The sequence below is a fragment of the Megascapheus bottae genome, chromosome 11 (genome assembly GCF_031878675.1).
Source record: "Megascapheus bottae isolate mThoBot1 chromosome 11, mThoBot2.hap1, whole genome shotgun sequence".
NCBI classification, from domain to species: domain Eukaryota; kingdom Metazoa; phylum Chordata; class Mammalia; order Rodentia; family Geomyidae; genus Megascapheus; species Megascapheus bottae.
Window position 1 is genome coordinate 14,535,307 of NC_143519.1, and position 25,906 is coordinate 14,561,212.

At 35.9% G+C, this 25,906-nt stretch overlaps 1 protein-coding gene across 3 annotated transcripts in view; it reads right to left on the reverse strand.

Moving 5' to 3' along the window:
• The window catches only part of Gpc5 (glypican 5), a 1,012,282-nt gene that overhangs the window by 982,066 nt on the left and 4,310 nt on the right, over positions 1-25,906 (reverse strand). The window lies entirely within an intron of this gene.

Below are 25,906 nucleotides of genomic sequence, written 5' to 3' on the forward strand. Positions count from 1 at the left end.
GTCTTCTCAGTTTTGTTCCTAAATGGAAGGCTTGAGGAATTAGCATTCAGAGAAATGTGATAATAGGAAGAAAAAACAATAAATAAATATTGAAACGTATAATCTTATTGAATGTTTAATAACCACTAAAGATTAAAGGCAGCAACAATACTAATAACAAATGATTGCCAATATCTTTCTATAGTTCACATATCATGGATTTGCTAAATCACATTCCCATACATGGCCTATAAGGACTGGTAAAGTCTTGGACTTTTCTTCCCTCCTTCCCTCCCAGTCTTTTCTCCAGTATCCCAGATCACTGTACTGATCCTTACAAGCTCCTACACCAAACACCCTCTTACCCTAGGGCCATTTTCCATGCTCTTCCCTCTGCTTAGAATTAGTGCTCTATAGATTTCAGATTTCACTTAATCTATCTTTTCCTTCAATTTGGTAAAATGAAATTATTTGAAATGATATCTAAAATACCATTCAAAATATAAAATGCTAAACATTTTTAAAAATATTTATCTGAGGAGACTAATTACTAATATTTGCATTATTGAGTGGAATGAGACAGTTGTCACTCATGTAATTTCTTTTTTGTTCATACATTTTTATTGTATTTAATAGAAGGGTTACATGATATTTGTCAGATCGATGGTGCATTAATTCCAATACATTGCTACTCTTTCACATGTCTTGGTCCCCATTTCCCTCCCCCTCACCCCCACCCCTGATCTTGTTTTCCCCCCTTCCCTATCCAATTTCAAATAACCAAATACAAATATATCCGATATATCAGGTAACCAAGTGAGATACTGTAACAATATGAGATAACCAAAGGACAGCAAAAGAGATGAGAGATAACATAATACCTTAAGAACAACAATCATTCATTATATGGCTTATGTTTCTATATCCTAGAGATCCTTTCATTTAGCATCCTACTATATGGCCTTTTGTATCAAGGTTTTGCTCTATTGCAAATCTCTGCTAGGAGAGCCCAAGGTTTCTACTGATTATGACAAATGAGGGAAACCATTGAGCCTATGTTCTTTTGAGTCTGGCTTACTTCACTTAATATGATCTTTTCTAAGTCTTTCCATTTTCTAACAAATGGGGCAATGTCATTCTTTCTGACAGCAGCATAGAATTCCATTGTGTACAAATACCACATCTTGTTGATCCATTCATCAACTGAAGGACATCTAGATTGGTTCCATATCTTTGCTATGGTAAATAGTGCTACAATGAACATTGTTGTGCTGGTGGATTTAGTATGTCTTTGTTTCTGGATGATTGGGTAAATGCCAAGTAGTGGAATTGCTGGGTCATAGGGGAGCTCTATGTTTAGTCTTTTGAGGAACTGCCATACTGCTTTCCATAGTGGTTGAATGAGTTTGCACTCCCACCAACAGTGTAGTAGTGGTCCCTCCTGGCCACATCCCCTCCAGCATCTGTTGTTATTAGTTTTCTTGATCATGGCCATTCTAACTGGAGTAAGGTGGAATCTTAGAGTTGTTTTGATTTGCATTTCTTTTATGACCAGAGATGTTGAGCATTTCTTCATGTGTCTATAGGCCATTTTTGTTTCTTCTTCAGAGAAGACTCTCTTTGAGTCTTTGGCCCATCTTTTAATGGGATGGTTGTTACTTTGGAGATTAGTTTTGGAGTGATTCAAGTCTTTGAGCTGTTGATATATTTTAGATATGAGGCCGTTGTCTGTTGCATGGTTGGTGAAGATCTTCTCCCACTCTGTAGACTTCCTACTTAGTTTACTAGCTATGTCCTTTGCCATATAAAAGCTCTTCAGTTTAATGCAGTCCCACTTATCCAGCCTTTCTCTGATTTGTTGTGATTCTTGGTCCTTCTTAAGAAAGTTTCGACCTGTGCCATGAGGTCTAGTGTATCTCCTATTCCTTCTTGTAAAGTTTTCAGAGTGTCCGCTTTTACCTCGAGATCTTTGATCCATTTGGAGTTAATCCTGGGGCAGGGTAACAAAGAAGGATCCAACTTCAGTTTTCTGCAGGTGCTTAACCAATTTTGCCAGCACCATTGAAGAGGCTGTCTTTCTTCCATTCTATTTTTTGGCTCCCTTGTCAAAGATTAGGTGGCCATAGGTCTGTGGTTTAATATCTGGGTCCTCAGTTCTATTCCATTGGTCTTCAGGCCTGTTCTGGTGCCAGTACCAAGCTGTTTTGATAATTATAGCTCTGTAATAGAGTCTAAAGTTTGGAATTGAAATTCCTCCTGCACTGTTCTTTCTGCTAAGAAGTGTTTTTGCTATACGGGGTCTTTTATTATTCCATATGAAATTTTGGATTGCCTCTTCTATTTCTTTAAAGAATGACATTGGGATATTGATGGGTATTGCATTGAATTTGTAGATAGCCCTTGGTAAGATTGTCATTTTCAAGATATTGATTCTTCCAATCCAGGAGCATGGGAGGTTTTTCCATTTCTTCAGTTCCACTTTAATTTCCCTTTTCAGGGTTTTAAAGTTTTCGTCAAAAAGGTCCTTTACATTCTTAGTTAAGCTAATTCCTAGGTACTTTATTTTCTTTCAGGCTATTGCAAAAGGAGTTGCTTTCCTGATTGTTGCCTCATTCCTCTCACTGTTGGCGTAGAGGAAAGCAGTTGATTTTGAGGGGTTAATTTTATACCCTGCTACCCTTCCAAGAAATAGGAAAGGGAATGGGTGAAACAAGATGACTGGGAAGGGGTGGGAGGAGGGAAATGGGGACAAAAACATGAAAAGGTTATCAATGTGTGAGAAGTAATGCATCTACTATCTGGAAAACGTTAAGTGTAACCCTTCTATACATTATCTCAAAAATAAAAAAGAAATCTGAAATCTAAAAAAAAAAAAAGAATTAGTGTTCTACTGGTGCTCACCCATCTACACAGCAACCACACATCTTCATCTAGCACACTATAACCCACTGTTCTTTAGATCTTCAGTTGTCTTCCCTAGGGAAATTTTTCCATAACCTCTAATACAGCTCAACACATGTTTGAAAGGCCACCTGTGTAATGCATTTAACATGGCTGCAATTTTATATTTGCTGACCTCATTTTCAGTGAGTTTACACTCCAACTTTAAAACTCCAGGGGTGTAGAGATGCTTGTTACGATATATCAGTTACCCAGGACTTCATGAACACTCAGAGGTATCCTATTAATTATCTCCTCTGATCATTACATCAACGTTAAGTATAGATACCACTGCTGTCACATTTTGCACAGGATCAAATGAAAGTAAACACAAGCTTAAAATCTGCCCACAGCTTGGGGCCAGAGCTCACACCTGTAATTCTAGCTATTCCGGAGGCCAAGATCCAAGGATTACAGTTCAAAGGCACCCTAGTCAAAAAACTCCATGAGATTCTTACCTCCATCAAACTACTCAGACAAAGCCAAAAGTGGTGCTGTAAATCAAGAACATTGGCCTTGAATTCAAAGAGGCTCAGAACAGGGCCCATGCCCTGAATTCAAAACTCAGAACTATCTAAAAAGAAAAAATTCCTGTCCAGAATTGAAATTGTGTCTCAAGTAGCAAAACACATTCCAACAATAAAGTCCCTGAGTTCAAATCCAATTTCTACCAAAGAACATAGATAATGACAGCTGTGTCTTAATTACAAAATGGCAGGGCTGCATCTAGAAACAGGCACTCTAATTGCCAAGCTATATTTTCTCTTGTTCTACTAAGAGAAAAGTCAATGTTGGGTTTGCAAATAATTTTTTTACAGACAAACCTGGTCATTCCTACTCCTATTTAGAGAGAAGGCATCTTTTTTTGGAAGTTGTAAGAGAATTGATTTTATGTTGGGACTACCCAAGAAGATTTAGTCAAAATAAAATAGGTAGAAGAGGGTGGGGAAGGGAAAGTGGGAGAAAAACATAAGAAGGAGTAACAAGAGGTAATGTATCTACTAACTGATGGATATAATTGTAACCTCTCTATACATTGCCCTGACAATAAATTACAATAAAAATGTTTGTACCATAAAAAATAAAATAAAATAGACTAAAATATGGTAATCCAGTTGTATTGCTTCTGTGCCCATTTTTAAGTGGTAGAAAAATAAACTTAGAAAGATGCTAAGTATTGTTTCTATAGCTCTGCTCAACAAAACATCAGAGTATGTGTCTAGCAAGCATGCCTGAGTAAGCATGCATAGCAATTTATACCACTTAGAAAACATTCCTTTTTGATGAGGATCTGCATTGACTCAGACTTTCATTTATCATGTGCTATAACAACAAAAACTAAATTCCTAAAAAAAATTTAAAAGCTATGAATTCTCAATTCAGAGTTAACTTACTCCCAATTGGTACAATACTTTCATCAGTAAAACCTGTAAAATGTTATCATTAAAAAAAAACTCAGAGTTTGAGTTTTAGTGGAAAAAGAAGAATTGACAAAAATTAAAGAAAATATTTCCCATTCTTCCCATATTATTCCAAAGACGGGATAAAATATACAAAATTCCCAGGTAAAATATTGTAGCTTACATGCTTCCTATAGTAAGTACTAGAACATTATACAATACATATTATTTAAAAACTTCTTAAAGCCCATGAAGCAATTCTATATTGTAAATAAACTTGGCACCCAAAGTAAATGAAGCTAGTGAATACTAACTATACTGCAGTATAACAGGAAATACATAGCTGGCTTCAAGGTATACAGCATAATCCCAGAATCCAAACCACAGGATAACCATCATACCTCTGAAAGGTAAAATGTAACTCAGCAAGAAATGATGATAAAATTAAATTAAATTAAAAAGTAGGGGCTTCAGAGGCATTGGATTTTGCTTATTATTCAGAAGATAGAAATTGGGAGGATCACAAGTAGAGCTCAGCCGAGTAAAAGTTCAATAATTAAAACTTAATGAAGGGGTTAGGAGGTATGGTTCCCATGCCAGAGTAGCTAGGGAAGGAAAAGGAGAAAGAAGAAAAGAAAAGGAAGGAAGGAAGGAAAGAAGGTAGGTTGGTTCAAATTAAATAATACTTTTTATTTTGGTAGTAGCAGTGGTGGATATTGAGTGTTGGGCCTAGTATCCATCAGAGAAGTGTTCTGCCATTTGAGTCACACCCCTAGTCTATTTGCCTTTTACTTTCTACTTGCAATAAGGTCTCACAATAGCTTTTTCTTGACTGACCTCCAACCATCATCCACATACATCCTCCATTTGAAGAGCTGAGATCTCAGACATGCATATCCTCATCTAGCTATAATATTCCTTCCTTCCAATTCTTGCCTATCTTGTTTAGAAAAGCTGTTCCTATCCCTAAATGTCACAGTTCATTCTCTGCTTTCATGTCTATTTGTTTATGTATATTTACTGCTTATATTTCCTTACAAGATCACAGGCTTATCATAGGATAAGGAGCACAGTTTCTATGTTTCCAAGCAAAATTCCAAGCATAAAAACAGTGCCACACACAAATAGTTTACAACAGAATACCAATTCCTTTCTTTTCCTCCTTTATTCACACACAGAGAATGTTTTAAGAAATCTAAAGCACTCTCTGGGCTAAAAATTAATAAGATAGTTTCAAATACATATTTAGAAAGAACAAGAAAGAACATAGTGCTGAAGATATCAGAAATCATTTAAAATAGCATATACAATGATTATATTTACATTTTATAAGTGTTCCAGATAATCTAAAACTGTAATTTATGAATTTATTTTTGCTTCATAGAATATAACATCATTCTATAAAAGTAGGTATATATGTAATTCATTAAAATGAAAAAAATAGAATCATGTTTCAGCTATTATGGATTCAATAAAAAAATGAACAATGTACTGATCTATATAAATTTAGAAAAATAAGGTCAACATAACATTCACAGATACAACAGTGATTTTGTCCTCTATATAAATTAATGACATTATTGATCATTCAACAGTTAATGTGCTCAGAGCTGTCTTTCCAGCAATGGTGGATGAACACACAAAATCATAGGCTTAAATCCTTATTTATGTAACCAATAATAAATATATTTCTCATATTAGAGGATCTATTATGTGTTTATGAAGCAGAAAAACTAAGCAAAATACAATGCTTTCTAAATGAATGAATTCAGAGTCAAGAATAAACATTGCTACTTGTTAACCAGCTTGGTAGACAAAGGGCACACACACACACACACATCACCACCACCACACACACACACACACACACACACACACACACACACACACACACACACCACCATCACCACCAGCAGCAGCAGCAGCAATAATAATAATCTGGTCTTAGAAGGATTAAAAAATGGATAGCAATTTCAACTCCTAGGTTTTAAAATAGTCCTAAATTATTCTATTCATTTATAACCACCCTACTGAGACAGATTATCTTAATAACCAACAATAGCCATCATTTCCCTAAATGAAACACTACCCATGTGGCTGAGCTCCTACAAGATGAGCTGCAGCTGAGATTCCAAACTGTCACACCAAAAAATTAAGCATTACTTCTTGCCATTCAAAGTTCATCTGTATTTCACTGATGTCCATGAATTGAAATTCTTGTTAGTAGTAGATGGAGGAGCAAAAAAGAAAATTACAACTATACATGGAACCCAGACCAAACTGACTTAGCTACAGTAGCTACTTTCTTGTGCATCTGCTTACCACATCATAAGCCCTTTTCTCTCTAACATGGATTCTCTCCATGGCTGAGGTACTTGCTAATCATATGGTTGTTAAAGGCAACACATCTCTGACTAGTCTATCTGAAGGTAAGCATGTGATTCAAATATAATCAGTTCGAATCATTCACTGGGAATTTAGAATTATAACAGAAAGCTCTGCTTGCAGTAAAAACTGCTTATATATAATTTAGGACTGAAATAACCTTGCTATTGTACCATAGAGATAAAACATCCACATTAAAAAAATTATTTGGTATTAGATAAAGAAAAATAGCATTCCAAAGTGCCTAAATTAAAACACTAGTAAAATAGGAGTAGATGGAAATACATATTACATGGAAGGATCTCAGGATTCCCAAACTACATTGATATTTCTAATTTACTAATTCATAGAGAAAAGGGCCAAAAGACAAATATGGTATTTTTATTATTTTGTAACTATTTTATTGCTGAAAATAGCCAAAAGAAAAACAGCAGTGACTCCTGCGGGTGTAATGACCTCTTCCTCTTCATGAATAAGTGACAGCACACACAGTACTGTAAAGTAGAGCGCTAAGCGCAAAAAGTCCCCAGTGGAATCTCCCAGGAGCACTCAGTGAATTATACAGGATCAGTTCAATATCTAGTGAAATACAGATATTTTTACACAAGTCAAGCATAAATCTCTCTCCTTTGTCATTGTTCTTCACACTAACAAGCTTTAACATGAAGAAGAGAAAAATGTCTTTATCAAAAGAGATTTCCAAATGTTGAACCCAACCTTACCCTAACATGCATGTTAAGATTCATAATCTAGTGGTATTTATACACAATGGAATTCTATGCTGCCATCAGAAAGAACGGCATCACCCCATTGGTAAGGAAATGGAAAGACTAAAAAAAAATCATATTAAGTGAAGTAAGCCAGACTCAAAGAACCATAGGCTCAATAGTTTGTCTCATTTGTAATAATTAATTCAAACCTAGGACTCTCTTAGCAGAGGATGACAATAACTCAAACCCTGGATACATAAGGCCATACAGGATGAGGTCAAATTAATGGACCTTAAGGACACGGACACAAGAGCTTACTTATGAGTGACTGTTGCTCTTAATGTACTGTTTTTTTCTCTTCTCTTGTGTTGCCCTTTGGTTAATCTCATATTGTTACAGTATCTGACTTTGTTACCTTATATATTATATATAGTTTGTTTATTTGAAATAGGAAGGGAAAGAAGATTAGTGGAGGGAAATGGGGACAAAAACATGAGAAGGGGTATCAATGTATTAAAAATAATACACCTTCTATCTGGCAAATATAACAGTGACCTCTCTATACATTAAAATTTAAAAAAAGATTAATAATCTACTTGATCCCTTCATCTACTGAGGGACATCTGGGTTGGTTCCATATCTTTGCTATGAAAAATAATGCTACATTGACCATTGTTGTGCTAGTGGCTTTAGTATACCCTTGTTTCTGGACATTTGGGTAAATACCAAGGAGTGGGATTGCTGGGTCATAGAGGAGCTCTGTTTAGTCTTTTGAGGAATTGCCACACTGCTTTCCATAGTGGTTGAATGAATTTATACTCCCACCAACAGTGTAGTAGGGATACCTTCCTGGCCACATCCCCACCAGCATCTGCTATTATTAGATTTCTTGATCATGGCCATTCTAATTAGAGTAAGGTGGAACCTCAGAGTTGTGTTGATTTGCATTTCCTTTAAGCCCAAAGATATAGAGCATTTCTTCATGTGTCTATAGCCCATTCTTATTTCCTCTTCAGAGAAGTCTCTCTTTAAGTCTTTAGGTCATCTTTCAATGGGATGATTGTTTCTTTGAGGATTTGTTTTTGAGAGATTCAATTTTTTGAGCTGTAGGTATATTTTAGATATGAGGCCCTTGTCTGTTGTATGGATAGTGAAGCTCTTATCCCACTGTGTGGGCTTTCTATTTAACTTGCTAGCTATGTCCCTTGGCATGCAGCACTGCAGTTTAATGTAGTCCTATTGGTCCAAACTTTTGCTGTATTTCTGGGCCTTTAGTAAGAAAGTTTCATCCTGTGCCAATGTGTCCTAGTGTATCTCCTATTTCTTCCTGTAAAGTTTTCAGGGTATCTGCTTTTACCTCAAGGTCTTTGATCCATTTGGAATTAATTCTGGTTCAGGGTGACACATAAGGATCCAGCTTCAGTATTCTACAGGTGCTTAACCAATTCTGCCATCATCATTTGTCTTTCTTAAGGATGTGGTACTTATGTAAAATGGAATTCTATGCTGCTGTCAGAAAGAATGAAATCTTCCCATTTATAAGGAAATGGAAATACTTGGAAAAATCATATTAAGTGAAGTAAGTCATATCCAAAGGAACATAGGCTCATGGCCTCCCTCATTTGTAATAATTAGTCCACATCTAGGATTCTCCTAGCAGAGGATCACAAGAGCTCAAAAGTTATGCACATATGGTCATAAAGAATGAAATTAATGAATTATGGCAACAAGAGGATTACCTTTGTGACTGATGTTCTTAATGTACTATGTGAAGTTATTTCTTTTTTCTTTTTTTTCCACTTAATGGTTACTATTTATGACTTTGTTACCTAATCCGTATACGCTTATTTAAAATCGGGAAGGGAAGGGGGAAAGACAAAATGATTAGGAAGGGAAGGAGGGAAGGGAAGGAGGGAAGGAAAGGGGGAAAAAAACATACGAAGGGGTATCAAGGTTTGAGAAATAATGTACCCACCCCCCAAAAAATATAACTGTAACCCATCTATATATTATCCCAACAATAGAATACAATAGAAAATTAATAATCTGTATCCCTATTCTTTACTTAATTCATACACCTTCATCTTTCCTGCTGTCAATATACTGTTCTTAATTCTGATGGGAACTGCTTCCTTGATAAGGGTTTAATAAAGTCCTCCAGATCTGTTCAGTATTTGTTCAACATTTTAACAGTTTTGCTGATCTAAATCTACATTCATATTTGAATTCCAGTACATTATATTCTTGCTGCTTATCCCAGTCTTAACACCAGGACTGATATATCAACTATCTTGTCACTGGACATTTTATTCTAAGTATGTTTATTACAAATGAATATTTTATTTGTAATTATTTTCAGTTGACTGAGAAAGTTTTAGATCATGAAACAGGACATTATTCATTTTTAGTAGGTTTCCTAAATCTCTGTTTCTCAATGTGAACATACCACATGAATTTCCCTTCCAAAATCCCAAGTATATTCTATCTTTCAATAAGATAACATCCAGCATAAATGTGGCTGTTCTTTCTTTTAGTAAATTATTTTCTTCAGACTACAAATGGGTTTTTGAAATCTTACAAATCCATAAATTTTACAAGAACATACACCAATGAACGACAAACATAACTACAAAACAATAATATAAATATATAATAGAGAGGTAGAGCTATGACATGAATCCTGTTTGATTGTCTCAAAAGCCACACTGCACCAGGCCACCCATTGCTGGGCAGAGAGGGATGTCTGGATGATATAGCTGCAACACTTTGATTACTTCTGAAATCTCTGTCCTTGCTTAGTATACCTTTCATAGGCTTTGGTGCACACTTTTTTTGTGTGTGGTGGGGGGGCGGTCATGGGGCTTGAATTCTGGACCTGGGTGCCATCCCTGAGCTCTTCAGCTCAAGGCTACCACCCTACCCCAGTTCTGGTTTTCTAATGATTAACTGGAGCTAAGAGGCTCATGGTCCCAGGCTGGCTTTGATCCTCAGATCTCAGCCTCTTGAGTAAGTAGGATTACAGTCATGAGCCACTGCACCCAGCTTGGTACACACTTTTTTAAAAGTATTTTTTTTAGCTTTCCCAATCCTCACATAATGTTTGTGCTCATATAATCTCTGTAAGAAGGTGAGCTTTTGTCTTTATGAATGGAACATTACATGTAAATTGTAAAGACTCACCTTTTATTTTTTGTATATCTCTTAGAGTAAAACACAGAGGACTTGTAAGTCCTATTGCTTTTCTACTTTTATTTGCACTTCTTTGGAAGCTATTCACTGTCCAAAGCGTTTGGAGTTAAGATCCAGTGTGTCTGAATTTGTAGGTTCCCATTCGCAAATTCCAGCCTGGAGAAGGAATGAGAATTACTGTCTGTGAATGGCTATGGTAGCCAGTCCACTAATTGTGCTGATACCTGAAGCCTGGTCAAGCTCACTTCTGCACACAGAGGAATGGAGAGGAAGGAGGAGAAAATGCACATAGTGGATTTGGCAGGCTTACCCAGTAATGCTATAGCTTTGTTTTACTTAAGAGTTACAGTAGCTCACAAGAAAAATGTTTCAGACAGAAGCATATTTCCTAATCTTAGAAATTCATTAAAGTTTTTTTCTGATTTATGTTGGCATAAAACTAGAATTTCATCTTAAAAATCAATGAAGTTAAAATTGAGACACTAAATTGAAAATTATAATGACAGCAAAATTACACTTCAGGGCTTTAGCATGTGGGATATCTAAAACCCCAACCACTACGGAGACAGACATTGGAAATATCACAATTCAAAACTAGTCAAGGCAAAAAGTTAATAAGACCCCATCTTAATCAAGTTGAGCATGAGAATTCATGCCTGTGATCCCAGCAAAAATTTCAGCTCATTTCACAGTGTTGCCTATTTCAGCTAAAATAAAATATTTTTCATATTTCATTTATGCTTAAATTCATAATTCTTTCCCACTATGGTTATTTTTATATGATATAAACTTCTGCATATACATTTAAGTTAACATTGCAAGAACTGGAATACAAATGCAAACATAAAAATAGAAATATTTAGCAAATTGAGAACAATTACAAACTTCAGTTGCTTAGCTCTTTCTAGCTCAAATTATCAGTTCTTCTAGGCATTTGATAACCTATGCTCTCATGAGTACTCTCATCTCACAGCTCCAAAAGTTGTAACATGGTAAGAAAAATCTTAAAATGAAATTCAGAGCATGACACGCTGCTAAAAGATCTCTCATGAAGTCCAAACTCCCTCACCCACAAATCTAAGACTTCCTGTAACCGCTCACCATCTCTCTCATTACCTCTCCTGATATCATCATATCACTAGCTTAGTGTAGACGTATTCATGAAGAATGCACTAAGAGAAACAAACACAAGTGAATCATAAGTAATATTACAACTGTTTCTCTGCAGAAGAAACTTCTTAAGCATCTTTAGGTTGGAATGCTTGTGTCTATTTCATTCTTGTGATACTTCCACAGTTTGAATTTTGATCCTGACACTCATTGGTAAATGCATATAACTGCCGATAAGTTGTCAAATCTAAGTAATATTTGTCATGTTTCAATCACTCATTTTCTTGTTGTAAAATATCTTGGGGGGGTACTCAAAATACCTCATTTTTCTCACACCCAATGACCTCCACATTTTTTTTCTTGAATGGTATCTGTACCTTGTTTTCAGCTGTGTACTTTACCCCCACAACAGCCTGTATACTGGCATGAGAGTCCCACCTCTGCCCCTCAGAGTATTTCCTATTGCATACTACCTATTAAAAACATAGAAATAATACTTGACTCTCCTTATCCTTGGACATTCAAAACAATTTTCAGTTCTCAATATCTCAATTTGTTCTGTGTACTTTTTGCCTCTCTAACTCCTGTTAAGAAAAAGAAAAGAAAGTCACAAGGGAATGACAGAAGGTGGGCTACCACAGAAACTCATTCCTTGTACAAACAAACTGATTTTCTCAATGGTCAAAGAAATAGATTCTCTCTATTGTTGTATTTCTCAGGAGTTTGAAATGATACTATGATTATAACTCTTTAAACACATGTACTAGGTAGTTAATTCCCCTAAAATTAATAAACAACTCATAAAAATAAAATATATCAGAATACAGTTTGAACCAGCTGCTTATTCTTTCTGAAGTCAATTTAACCAGAGTTCTTAACAATGGCATCTTAAGGTAAATTGGTGCTTCTATAGTGTAGGAGCAACGAACGACCCTGTAGCATAAATGGATCTGACCCTTTTATACACACACACACACAATCTACTTACTTCTCAGGAGAATTTCCAATAAATTGAGTCATCATTAAATTGCAGAGTAATTTCCTGCTCTTTATTTTGATTAATAAATCAAATGAATTCATGAAATATTGATTAAACACCTGTTCTATGTGAGATACAGTTCTTCTTTATTAAGGATAGCAAGAGCATGAAATATAGTTTACTCCAGGGCTCAGATGACAGTTAGATGTGCTTGATACAAAAGCATAATGCGGTAAAACTTTATAAAAGATACAATAAGTTTTCTAGGTCTAGAGAAAAAAATGATAACTTCCTAGAGAAATGGGAGAAGCTCTCAGAATTATATTTTTTTCCAGTCCTGGGCTTGAGCTAAGCACCTGAGCACGGTCCTTGGACCTTCTCAAGGCTAGAGCTCTACCACTTGAGACTCAGTGTCACTTCCGGCTTTTTTTTCTACATATATGGTACCGAGGAATCAAACCTGGGTCTTTGTGCATGCTAGGCAAGCACTTAACCACTAGGCCAAACTCCCCACCCCAGAAAAAAAAATTGAAGAATCATGTCTTCCCGTATAGCAAAAACAATTCTTAGCATAAAGAACAGCATAGAGGAATTTCAATACCAAATTTTAGACTCTATTACAGAGCTAGAGTGACCAAATCAGCTTGGTACTGGCACAAGAACAGACTTGAAGACCAATGGAATAAAACTGAGGACCCAGATATTAACCCACAGACCTATGGCCATCTAATCTTTAATAAGGGAACCAAAAATATAGAATGGAAGAAATACAGCCTCTTCATCAAGTGGTGCTGGCAGAATTGGTTAAGCACCTGCAGAAAACTAAAGTTGGATCCTTCCTTGTCATCCTGCACCAGGATTAACTCCAACTGGATCAAAGACCTCAAGGTAAAAGCTGATACACTGAAAACTTTACAAGAAGGAATAGGAGATACACTAAGTCTACTTGGCATAGGTCGAAACTTTCTTAATAAGGACCCAGAAACACAACAAATCAGAGAAAGTCTGGATAAGTGGGACTGCATTAAACTGCAGAGAGCTTCTGTATGGCAAAGGACATAGCTAGTAAATTAACAAGAAAGCCTACAGAGTGGGAGAAGATCTTCACTAACCATACAACGGACCAAGGCCTCAAATCTAAAATATACCAACAGCTCAAAGACTTGAATAACTCCAAAACTAATCTCCAAAGAAACAACCATCCCATTAAATGATGGACCAAAGACTTAAAGAGAGTTTTCTCTGAAGAAGAATTAAGAATGGTCTATGGACACATGAAGAAATGCTCGACATCTCTGGCCATAAAAGAAATGCAAATCAAAACAACTCTAAGATTCCACCTCACTCCAGTTAGAATGGCCAGGATCAAGAAATCTAATAACAACAGATGCTGGAGGGGATGTGGCCAGGAGGGATCACTGCTACACTGTTGGTGGGAGTGTAAACTCGTCCAACCACTATGGAAAGCAGTATGGCAGTTTCTCAAAAGACTTTGTTATCTGATATATTGTATATATGATCGGATAGGGAAGGGGCGAAAACAAGATGAGGGGTGGTGGGGCGGGGAGGGAAATGGGGACCAAGACATGAGAAAGGGTATAATGTATATGAAATAATGCAACCTCTATCTGGTGAATATAATGTAACCCTTCTATTAATTACAGTAAAAATACATAAAAAAAGAATTATGTCTTGAATATTTTCATCATCACGATGCTAAAAATTATAAGATACTAAAATATTTTATTTATTTATTTATTTATTTATTTTTATTGGTCATAGGGCTTAAACTCTGGGCTTGAGCCCTGTCCCTGAGCTCTTCAGCTCAAGGCTATAGCCCTTACCCCATGCCTGGGCATTGTCCCTGGGCTCTTCAGCTTAAGGCTATCATCTGACCCCTGAACCACAGTCCCACTTCCCATTTTCTAGTGATTAATTGGAGATAAGAGTCTCATGGACTTTAGTGCCCATGCCTGCTTTAGAACCCCGATCCTCAGATCTTATCCTCCTTAGTAGCTAGAATTACGGCTGTGAGCCACTGCGCCCAGCATCAAAATATTCTATTTTATAAAAACTGGTTTTCCTGTGATTAAATTGCAATCACCTCCCATAACTGGTAAGTATAAAAACAAATTTGAACTCGGATTGGCTACACAAAAGTAGGGAGAAAGGGAGGAAAGGGAATTACCAACTTACCTTACTGAGGTATGGCTGAGAAGGAGTGCCAAGTGCATGTGTGGCTGTGGCCTGGTAGAAGTTGTGAGAAACTGTGAAAGGTCTAGAATTTTTTCCTACTTGCTGCTCCATGGATGGGAGCAAAAAAAGGAGACTGAACAAAGGTAAGCTGAGCATTAACAACCTCTCCATCACCCTCTGAGCAGAAAGTGGATTGCATTACAGAGAAGGAACACTGAACGTTGTGGTGTTATAGTGTACCTAAACAGTCTTGCTCTTTATCCTACACAGCTGCCATTCTTCAGCTTTTTAAAAACACACTATTGAGAAATGGTCCATGTGAAATTAGCATGTAGTTTTACATTAATAGCATTCTCAGTGGGAATCATGGAGGATAAAAAGAAAATGCCTAGAGTACATGGCAGGAAGGAACACAGAAGACACAACTGGAATGAAGGCAGGAATTATGTAATGTAGAACCTCAAGTACAATAAGCAGGGATTTGGGTTCTGCCATAAATACTGGGTAATTGTGAACGATGGTTTCACTGTGTGCCCCACTCCTCTAGATTTGCATGGGTGGTAGGGATAGCTTTTCTGTGACCTTCTCCTCTCCCACCCTTAACCTATCTTTCTACTTAATGAAAAAAATGACAAACAATTTCCCTTCCTGAAAAACAATTCTTAACTTGCCATCAAGAGAACTGGGTTAGTTTCTCGCCTTTGGCAGAAGCTGGGATGGCTGTGTTTCCTGCTGTGTGAAAAGGGCTGTCCTGCAGCAGGAAAAGCAATTCAAAAGTCACACAGAGTAACAGAGCTATAGTCTGCTAATCCATCTAATTTTGTTGACTCATCTCCATCCCTCTTCTGCCTTTCAGTGGCTCAGGGCACTGTAATACACATCCAGTGTGTTCCTCTTTTGAAGACACTTTCATTTGGGCTTCTGTCACTCAAACCTGAGTCTATGAAGTATTTGAGGGGAACAATGGTCTTATATTTATCATTGAGGAAAGTCATATTAGATTCAGTATGGAAAAGGCCTTCCAAAGAAGAAAAAACCTTCAAATAAACCCCACAGACTAACATTCCAGCCCCAAAATGAAATGAGCCTTTTTTTTCCCCAGAAAGCTATACCCTTAAAGATATGACCAGAATTAGATTCTCTGACTATAGAAATCATCTCTGGCTCTGGAATTACTTTGGAGCATTTCATCTCCAGGGATAATCTATAGAAAAGTTATCTTATTCAGGGTAGCTCAGTTTCAAAAAACTGTCCCTCTGCAGAGACAGGAGGAGCCATGTCTGAGGCAAGGACCTCGCACAGAAACAAGCCAGACATGGTGACTCATACCTGTGATCTCAGCTTCTCAGGAGGCAGAGGTAGGAGGATTATAGTCCAAAGCCAGCCTGAATAAAAGTGCAACACCCTACCTGAAAAACAAACAAAGCCAATGGACTTGGATCATAGCTTACGTGGCAAAGCACTTGCCTAGCCAAACAAGATGCTAAGTATAATCCCAGCACCTCAAAAAATTTTTTTTGAAATTGAGCCTTCCAAATGAGAAGACAGATCCAACAAATCTAAATAAGGGTCTAGAATATGAAGAGGCAGATAAACTATCAAAGTCAAGACAGCAGCCAGGCAGTTTTCAATGCTCCACTGGAATCAATCCAGTAGTCTTCAAGTTGTTATTAACAGAGACTCTCAGAACAGGAAAAGTGCACAAGGCTTCACTTCAGTATTTCTATGTCAGCCATGAACCTTTATTAATTGACCATAGGATAAATTTAAATTTAAAGATATGACTGATTTTACAATCATCTTTTTCTGCTGGGTGTTCGTGCCTCACCCCATAACTCCTAGCTACTCAGGAAGTTGATATCTGAGGATCACAGTTTGAAGCCAGTCCAGTCTATATGACTTTTCTCTTCAATTAACCATCAAAAAGTTGGAAGTAGAGTTGTGACTCAGGTAGTAAAGCAAAGTAAAACTAATAAACTGAATTTTTAAAATCATTTTTCCAAGAAATCAAAGGATATAATATTATTTAAAATATTTTTACTTCCTAACTGCTTTTTCTACTCCAAATTCTGTTTCCCAATATTATCTTCTATTAATGTCATTGTGGATTTTTTTCCTTTCTGCACTGATATGCAAGTAGCTTAAAAAGAAAAAAATAAAAATAAGACAAAGCTGAGCCTAGTGGCTCACACCTGTAATCTTTACTCAGGAGATTGAGATCTGAGGATCACAGTTCAAAGCACTAAAGAATATGAGACTCTTACCTCCAATTAATCACTAGAAAATAGGAAGTGGGGTTGTGGCTCAAAGAGCAGGGCAGTAGCCTTGAGCTGCAGAGCTCAGGGACAGTGCCCACCCTAGAGTTCAAGCATCATGACTGACCAAAAAAAAGAAGACAAAAATCTTGCTTTTCCTTTCAAATATATTACTGAGTCAGCTAATTTATACTTTGTATACTTTTCCTTTTGTTGTAATATTTACATGATTATCTATTATTTGTCATTAATATTTAAATTATCTGAAATTTTGTGTTCAATGAGCATGCATATATACAAATTTGCTTAAATTATGTCCAGTTACTTTATATCAAAAGCATTTCCTATGAATTGAAATTAGTTGAACAAGGAATACACAAAATTTAAATCTAGAATCTTTATTTCAAAATTCCCACTAAATAGAAAAGTAATATTCATCCATATTCTTTCCAGTGTTTAAAGATGAGGATAGATGACATACTATTTTTGTAATCATAGGGCTTTACATATTAGTATTTTAATATTTAAAAATAGTCCTTAGTAATTCCTTTTCTTTGTTAATCTGAGCTAAGTCAATTTCATGTATCTTTAGTCATTTATAGCACTTGAATTTCTTCTTTTTTTGCCAGTCCTGGGGCTTGAACTCAGGGCCTGGGCACTATCCTTGAGCTTTCTCAAGGCTAGTACTCTACCACTTAAGCCACAGCATCAGTTTCAGCTTTTCTGGTATGTGGTACCAGGGAATCGATCCCTAGGCTTTGTGCATGCTAGGTGAGCACTCTACCACGAGGCCACAGTCTAGGCCCTTGAAGTTGTTCTTTTACATTCATTTTTATTTTTCTCCAAGTATTAATGTCCTTGTTGACAATAAGATATTGTCTATGATTATAGCTGATAACTTTTTAATTATATATGTTATACATTAAGTACTGTCCATGATTTAGTTCAATATAGTATTTTATCTTATTGTACAAAAATTGTTTATTTAAATACAGTTCTATTCTTTGGTTTGTGTGCCTATAAGAGAGAGAGAGAGACAGAGACAGAGACAGAGACAGAGAGAGAGAAAAAATAAAAATACTGGAGCTTGAATTGTGGGGCTTGAATTCAAGGCTTTATGCTCTTGCTTGGCTTTTTTACTTATAGCTGTCTCTCTACCACACCTGAAGTCTAGCATTTTTCTGATTATGAAAATAAGAGTCTGAAGGAAATTTCTGCCTAGGCTACCTTCAAACTCTGATCCTCAGATGTCAGTCTCCTGTGTAGCTAAGATAACAGACACCAGCCACTGGCACCCAATCATGATCATATTCTTTAATGCTCAATATACATATGTGACAATGGAAGCAAGTAACTTGAGGGTCTTAGTGACATTGAGTTAGATAGAAGGTAGATTGATGGAATGCGGTAACAATGATCAAGATGCGTGCATTAAGTATGCATACAAATACTTAGAGATCATTTATTTTGAAAGTCAGTGACAAATCTTGAAGGACTAAACACACACACCAAAAAGATAAATGTGACATTTGAGCTTTGTAGAGAATTCAGCTGGGAATCCTGTAGTGAATCAATGTGCAAAGACTGAGTAAATATAGGTCAACTAACTCAGCCAGACAAAGCTAAGTTCAAGCGTGGTGACAGTAATAGTAGGCAGAGAACAGAGAGAGACATTAGTAGGACAGGATCCATAAAAATTTGGCAGTTAATTGAATTTGTAGGATAGGTAGGAATTTAACTACTGTGATGTTAGGTCATGTTATCTATGTAGTCAAATTCCCAATGGAAACCTAAAAAGTTGGCAGCTACTGACATTCTTCACAAAAGAAGAAAAGGTAAAAATAAGGAGACAATTAATTAACAAAAGCAGAATCATGAAGTAACCGAAAGTAGAAATGAATTATGCCCCTATACATTCCACATGCAATTATCTTCTGAGTTGAAATGTTTAAATTATATAGAGTTTTCTCATAAAGAATACTGGGAACAACAAGATTGACACTCTTAGATCATATAATAAAGTTTCTATAAAGCACAGGTATAGGAAACTGTAAGGTACAGAATAGCTCTCCCTACCTCATAGCTGAGTATGGGGCACTGTCACTGGTTACTGGAATCCACAGAGAATTGTGACAACATCTGAGAGGCTCTGTGTCTTTTTTCCTTTATTTGCCACAAGCCTTCTGTTCACCCCAGTCTGCTCTGTCACTGTTTTTCCACTAATTGCCAGGACATAAATGCCCACTGACAGCCCAGAGCAGAGAATCAGATGGAGAGTCCATCTGAAGGGAAGGACATGCTAGCAATTTTTTTTTTTTTTGCCAGTCCTGGGCTTGAGCTCAGGGCCTGAGCACTGTCCTTGGACTTTCTCAAGGCTAGAACTCTACCACTTGAGCCTCAGCATCACTTCCGGCTTTTTTGTATGTTTGTGGTACCAAGGAATCCAACCCAGGTCTTCATGCATGCTAAGCAAGCACTTTAACCACTAGGCCAAACTCCCGGCCTCATGCTAGCAAATTTTAACCTGTGTCTTTGGTATGGAAGAAAAGTTCTTATTCTTATCCAGTAACAGAGACACAAAAACCCATATGTTCTTTGACAAGAAAGATAATAAATAATAAAAAGCAGAAATTATCTCCCAATCACTTATTGCAGTCAGCTACTCATAGGAGCATCAGAATTACTGCATATTTCCATATAAAAGCACCTTCCTCTTAACCTCAAATTGGCAGTATTGTTTTACTAAAACAAGGCTTTAATTCTTAAACTACACATATGAAAAAGTAAATTTGATCTTACTAAAGAATTAAGGCACAAATAATAAATCTACAAAATGAAACATGCACTATCTCCTAAGAGTATAGGATCAATATTTTGATGGTAAGTGACAAAAGACAAACAGTTGAAAGTTTGATATTTTGTTAAAATGAAAGGAAAACATATCTCTGGTTTCTCTGCTTGTTCTCTAACTTAACACATTTTTTAAATGTATCGAACAAGATTCCATCATAGAATTAATTGTGTCACATTTATAGAAAATATGACAAATCACTATCAACAACTAGTCACATGTCCTCAAAAAAGGATTGAAAGGGAAAAAAATGAACCTGCATCACTATTTCCATACAGACAAAGGAACATATTCTTAAAGGTTGAGTCATCGGCTAAAGGTCACACAGCTAACCTTTGACAGAATAAAAGCTAAGCTATTTAAAAATGAATTTCTCCAAGACTGTGAAAGGGTATCAATGTATGTGAATTAATGCACCTTCTATCTGGCAAATATCATGTAACCCTTTTATTAATTACAATAAAAATATAAAAAAATAAAAATGAATTTCTGTTCACTATAATATGTAGTAATTGTATATTATAAATTATGTTTAATGCATCTATTTTCTCCATTTATTTATGCCATGAAATTTTGGTAATTTGTTAAGCCTACTTCTTTTCCTTGCTATGTGTGTAAGACATTTTTAAGACAAATTGAATACTAAATATTTAATAACCTGAAGGTTTTCCATATACCTGGATTTATAAAAGCAGAAAGTAAAATTTAGTTTTGCTTTAGTAAACTAAAGTTCTTCACTATACAGGTACAGGCCCACATAACTCCAGCTGACAAATAGTACCCTGAAGACCTCGTTGATTTCTCAGCTTTTGAGTCTTCCGTGTTATTCCTATTTCCTTTACCTTTTAAGTTGATCAAAAACCTTTTTTAAAACGACTTTTTAAGAAACTCAGAATAAAATGTGTTCCCAGCCTGGTGAAAACGGACTGTTAATCTCTTCATTTTATTGACCTACTTCAGTTTCAGCTCATTAAACACAGACATCTCAATGATCAAAAGAAAATGAAGCAAATGTAACATAGTATAACCTTATTGAATAAGAGAGTGATCCAGAAGGCAAATAAATCCGAACAAGTAATTTAATATTGACAGTCATCTACCACACACACACATACACACACACACATACACACAATGAATAAAGGACACACACACACACACACAATGAATAAAGGACATTTAGAAATATTGTTTCTCATTCATTTTAGTTGATCAATAAAGTATACTCACTCGTATCCAAACTCGTTATCCTACTTAGTAATAAAAAGTTGAATTATAAAATCACTTTTTAATAGCTTTTAAATCATGACTATTTTTAAACATACTTAAGTGAGCAATTAAGCTACATCAAAATAGGTATGTTCATTTCACTATCACTTATTGAAATATTTTTCTATTTAGGTAAAATTTTTTCATGCTTCTTAAAAGATATCCTAGGAAGTGGTGCTGTGGCTCAAGTGGAAGAGCACTAGCCTTGATCTGAAGAGCTCAGGGATAGCGCCCAGGCCCCAGAGTTCAAGCCCCATGATTGACACACAAAAAAACAAAAACAGATGTGCTAAACAAATAGGGAATCATACATCATATAGGAAAACAAAATTTTCTCAAGTAAAAAGAGAAGCCTTAACAACCAAAAAAACTTACTATCGGCTGACAGCTAGAAGGAGACACGTAATGGAATATTGTTCACCCACCAACCACCAAAAAGAAGAAGGAGGAGGCAGAGGAAAAGGTGGTGGTGGAGGAAGAGGAGGAGGAGGAGGAGGAGGAGGAGGAGGAGGAGGAGGAGGAGGAGGAGGAGGATCCTATATGGATGAACTCTGCATGAAATAGACCAGGTACAAAAGACAAAAATTACTTGGTGACATGCATTTTTAGAATGTCCAAAAACTGAACTTATAGAAGTAGAGTGGAATGGAAATTAGAAAAGATGTATCAGTTTAAGGGAGACATTGGTAAAAGGATTAAAAAAAAAGTCATCAATAGAAGGAAGAAGTTCAAAACAGCTCTGGTCCAGCATACTAAATATAGTAAGTGTTGATATAATAAACTCTTGGAAAATACTAAGAGAGTGACTACTAAATGCATCCACCACCAAAATTGGTAGCATTGTAATATTTAGCTAAATTTAACCATTCCATGATAGATTGCCCAGAAGTGCATGCAAGTATATCTGTCAATTTAAAATAAATATATTTTAAAGACTATTATCAAACAAGTATTTCTAAATGTGCTAGTGTTGGAAATACACAAGAGGCAAATTATGCTTGCTACCATTTATCAGGTTTTGTGATTAAATATAATTTACTGGTTTGCTTATTCTAGTCTGTGGTGGCTCTGTTTGGTCAGCATAGAGTCTTAACTCCAAGTCAGTATCCTTTAACAATATTTTTTAAAAATCCACTTGGTTAAGCTATAATCCTATAGATAAGCAGTATCTACTTTACTCACATATAGAATTAACAAGAGAGGAAGATGGAAAACATCTAGTTAATTTTCTAGTTTGTTACTAGTAATTTATTTATGAAATATAAGATTTTATAAGAAACATATCCAAACAAAACATTATCTAATTAGTATGGGGTCAAATGCAAATTCTATTTGGTCACCTTGATTGTGTTTCTAGTATCTCAAGAATGGAAGAGAAGCTCTAGGACAGATCAGTTACTCTGACTAGATGATGGCAACAGCTGTGCAAATGTCAACAGCTCAATGATTTTCCTGTCCATGCAGAACATTTGAGGGGAGTCTCCTTCAGAAATTTGTATGACAATCGGTTCACTTTACTTCTTTAAAAATGTTAGAATGTAGACAAAATTTAAATTCAATTTTAAAAGGGCTGTATCACTATAGAATTTATGGCAAAGGTGCACAAGAAAAGCTTCATGGAAAGAACTTATTCAGCAACACAACTAAGCCCAATTAAAGTGTATTTCTGTCACCTAATACATTGTGCATTCTATTAATATTATAAAGAATATAACATAATAACCAATTAGGTAACTGTAAACATAAAATTAATTCTACATATCTACATATCTATATACCTATTAAAAGTGGCGTAAATTATTGAATCAGGGAAATATCAGTTTTAAAGCATGCTTGTAAATAGCTCCTGGTAAAGGGAAATAAATATATTTAAAGAGAGTCCCTGCTTTACATTATAAATAACTAAGTATTGACCCATATGTGGTAAGCTTTGGTACCTCAGGGGTGAGCAAGAGAAACCACAAGATGAAAGGAGTACACTCAGCTTTATTTGGCTGGAGCATTGACAATTTACCTGGAGAGGTTGTTCCTCACTCCAGGGGACCTTTCAGGCCCAGCAGGACAGGTATAGTATCAAAGGGAGAGATCTGAGGAAACTCTCAGGAGGGAAGGGACTTGGAGAGGGGCTTACTGTGCTTGGACGATGTGGCTCAGCAGATAAAAAGGTAAATCTATGGGACTTATATATCTGCCAGGCACAGCAGAGACTTTGGGGATCTTTTATAGCCCAGGGAATTATTTGTTTGATTTTCTTACTTAATCTCTGGGTTGAAGATGTACGTTTTGTGGGGTATGCAAAGCAGCCGATTTTACTGGTTAATGACATGTTTATTTGAGCCATCCATAAAGTAATAGAATATGCAAAACTCAAATTAGGCCCTGGTGGGTTTTAGGCTAATGGTGTGGGAAATAGGGAAATGAATAGGAGCCCATCTTTTGCCCACGCAAAAAAAAATACCACCACAAAACATATATTATACATTATACTTATAGATATCAAAATCTTAGATATGCAGTACTCATAGACTTTAGTGTTTAAGAAACACAGAAGTTTAAAGATATGTCGAGATGATTTCTGCATCTTTACTAAATTAAATATTCAACTCATATTTTGTTCCAAGCTCTGTTCAAGTTAATCTGTATTGAACGACTGTGTACAACAAAGCCAGCTACATCAGTTATAGGTTCTCATGCCTGTGCTCAAAGTTCATCATAGTGACTATAGAATATCAAACAAGTGTAGAGTCATTTCTGAGTGTTGAATCCTGTGTGACACCACGGGTTGATCATGTGTCCATTAAAATGGCCCCAGGAGAAAAATATTTTCTCCATTTTCTTCATGCACACAATCCACTAATGAAAGGACTAGAATAAACAGAAAAAAAAGAGCAGGATGCCAGTGGCTCATGCCTGTAATCCTAACTACTCAGGAGGCTAAGATCTAAGGATCGCAGTTCGAAGCCAACTCAGGCAAGATAGTCTGTGAGGCTCTTACTACTCAGAAACTGTAACTCAAGTGTTACACTGTAACTCAAGTGTTAGAGTGCTAGTTTTGAGCAAGAGAAGTTCAGGGATAGCATCGAGGCTCTGAGTTCAAACACTAGGACTAGCCCCAAAAGAAAAAGAATGACAATAATAAATAAATTCGATGTAGAATAAAGAAAGAAGGTATTCTATAATAATAACTTGAGTCATGCAAACAAGCCAGCTATGTAATCTGTGCATAGATATACGAATGAGTGAAGTTTGTTCATACCAGTGACTCTAAAGGAGGATTCTTTTCTCCCATGAAAATATCTAGAGATATTGTTATAACTTCAGAGGAGAATTTCTACTGATATCTAGTGGAGAAAATCTGAAATGTATTGGATAGTCCCAACAATAAAAAGCTTCCCAAATGGCTTTGGTGTTGAGGCTGAAAAAAATCTAGAGTAGGGATGTAGGTTGTGTATGAATACAATGTTGTGAATGACGTGAGAGTTTAGTATAGATTTCTTTTATCTCCTTAGGCTTATGATATTATAAGTACTGCAAACATACATTTCTAACATCAAGGGAGAATTTAATTTACTTATGAGGCTTGACCAGAGTATTACACAGCTAAAATATACTTAAACTGTTTAATGACATGAAAATAGGAAACACTTATAACTTGGAAACGCTTATAACTTGGAAAGTACAGTACAAAGAAATATAAACATGTCACATACGTTCATATATCTATATGTCTTTGTATATCTATATGTCTATATGCACCTGGTAGAGGCTTGCCAAGGATGCTGAAAAAAAAAGATGCAAAGAGATTGAGTGGTTATTTTTGAATGGAAAAATTACTACACTCCTTCTTTGTTGTTCAGTACTTTAATCTTCTAAGAGAATATGTATGCTTTCATGAAATCATACAAACAAAAAAATATCATGGAGGAAGGACAGGACATGATAGAAACATTTCTTAATTTTAATTACTCAACTTCTTCTGATATATGAGTTGTGAAACTAAAATGTCATCTAAAAATCAAGGAAAGTTAAAATCAAGCCAGTAAATTAAAATTTATAATAGCAGAATGAGTATATTTTGAGAACTAGACATGGTAGCACATCTGTAATCCCCACTATGAGAAGCATCAAGGAGGATTATGGTTCAAGACTAACCCAAGCCAAGAAAGTTAAATATTTTATCTCAACCAACAAGTCACGAATGCTGTACATGGCTATAGTTCCAGCGACAGGAAGGCATGGATTAAAGACAAGGGTCTAAGGCTGACCCCAGCCAAAAACACAAGATCCTGTCCAAAAACATTACTGCAAAAAACATGGCTTATATGGTAGAACACCCATCTAGAAAGCACAGTCCTTTACTTGAAACCTCAGTACCAAAACAAAAGACAAGCCTGTTGAAAACATTATCTCCTGAGTTTGTGTCATTTTACATGGGTTATTTCCTTTTTTCCATCTTTCCATAATACTCTCATTTTTACAGATGAAAAAAACAAAGGCTCCAAAATAATAACTAATTAACATAGAGTAATTTGCAAAAGCCAGGTTTTGAAACCTAGGTAGCTGTGGTGCCAATGAAACAAGACTCTTCTTTTGGGTATAAGAATAAGACATACTGGATGTGGAGGCTCACACCTGAAATCTAA